A 1,944-nucleotide genomic window follows, 5' to 3' on the forward strand; every position below is an offset into this window, starting at 1 on the left:
CCGGCCCGTCGGTCTCGGCGCCGAGAAGCTGAGCAGGGCGCCGCCATGTGTGTGGGCAGGCGCTCCGCTGGGGACCCGCGACCGCAGCCTGGGAAGGGAGGGATGCTGAGTCCTGTGGGAACGCTCGGGTATTTCAGCCCCGGCCTCTGGAGGTTTGATTTGGGAACAGCGCCCTCTCAGGGACAGTTGTGAAGACAGAGCTGACCCGCTCCAACATCTCCCTGCTTTAAATAGCCTTTCCTTTAGTTACTGAGGCCAATTCCTTAAGAAGACAGGTACGCTAGCATCTGGGAAACATTTTCCTTGGGGTATGGAAAGAAGAGTCCAATAACAGGTTACACGAAATGACCACAACTTTCACTACCCAAACTTTTTGCTCGATTTAGGGTGAAGTCAAAACCATTCCCATTCATTCATTCACTTGTCCATTCCTTCCAGTAAAACAAAACAAAGCAAGCAAAACTCCCACAAGTAGTGAGTGGGTATTATGGGGCAGACACAATTATGGTGACTGTGGATACAAAGTTAGTCCCTAAGATGAGCACACACAGACTCTCCCTTGCAGGAGCTCCATGCCTGGTGAGCTGTAAGGAGGAGCCCTGGGTGAGCAGGGGGAGGAGGCCTTCATTTTGTCTGCATAATCTGAGGAGGGCTTCCCAGAAAGCGTGACTGTGTACTGGGTCTTAAATGATGACTCTCCAGAGAAGCGGGGAAGACATGCCAGGCCCTGTACAGGGCATTTGCAAAGCTTCAGCAAGTTGGAAGAAGTCAGAGGAAACAGTTTCGATAGCTAGAGTATAGGGTTCAGGAGGGTGGAAGGGAGTGAGCAAGGCCAGTGCAAAAGCCTTTGCTTCCCAGAGCAGGAGTCATATAGGGAAAAAGGAACCAAAAGTACTGGTATTACTAATAACTGCTACCATTAAGCGCTCAGCATGTGCAAGGGGCTGGGCTGAGCTCTCAGCCAGCATGTTCCATTCACCGTTCACAGCAGCTCTGAGGCAGAACATATTCTTTCCAGTGTTGCACCAAGGAGAACGGGGTGGGAACAGTTGGCCAGGTGTAGGCAAAAGGGGTGGCATTGTCTGTAGGGAATTTAAACATAATAATAAAACCAACTCAAAGTCAATCTGCTTTATATGAGCACCATTCTAAACCAGTGATACTCCCCACCGAGGTGGACGGCTCCCACTCACTGCCTTCCACAGATGAGGACGCAGTATGTGACTGGTCCAGGCTGGACTGTTGATGCTGGGGACAGTTGCGGAGGGACTGGAGAGGCCAAAGAGGCTGGCGGCCAAGAGACAGGTTAGGAAACTATTCAAAAATTTGTAAGACAGCGGCAATTAGGATGGGGAAAGGTGGTATTCAAGAGACTTTTTTATGGCGTAGAATTGACAGATCTTGGTCAGCAATAAGAAAGAGGAAGTGAAGGTAAGGCAGAGTCTGGGATGATTCTGAATTTTCTACTGCAGGAGACAAGATGGTTGGAGACACTGGTCCACCAGTCAGGGGAGTCAGGAAGAGGGCAGGTTTAGCATTTGAAGATGATGTGTTCAATTACTGGACCATATGGTATTTCTATTTTTAAGTTTTATAGGAGGACCCACCGCACTGCTTTCCACAGTGGCTGCACCAGTTTGCGTTCCCACCAACAGTGTGCGCGGGTTCCCTTTTTCCACATCTTCACCAACACTTGTTGTTTCTTGTCTTTTCAATTCTAGCCATTCTGACAGGTGTAAGGTGGTAGCTCATTGCGGTTTTGATTTGCGTTTCCCCCCGATTAGTGATGTTGAGCATCTTTTCATGTGACTGCGCTTCTCATGGTGAGCGCTGAGTAACATGCAGAATTGTCGAATCATTGTATCGTACACCCGAAACTCCGATGGCCCTGTACATTAATCACACTTCCACAACAAAAGAGTAACAATGAAAATAAATATAGAT

This window comes from Ailuropoda melanoleuca, chromosome 4 (genome assembly GCF_002007445.2).
Source record: "Ailuropoda melanoleuca isolate Jingjing chromosome 4, ASM200744v2, whole genome shotgun sequence".
Lineage (NCBI taxonomy): Eukaryota > Metazoa > Chordata > Mammalia > Carnivora > Ursidae > Ailuropoda > Ailuropoda melanoleuca.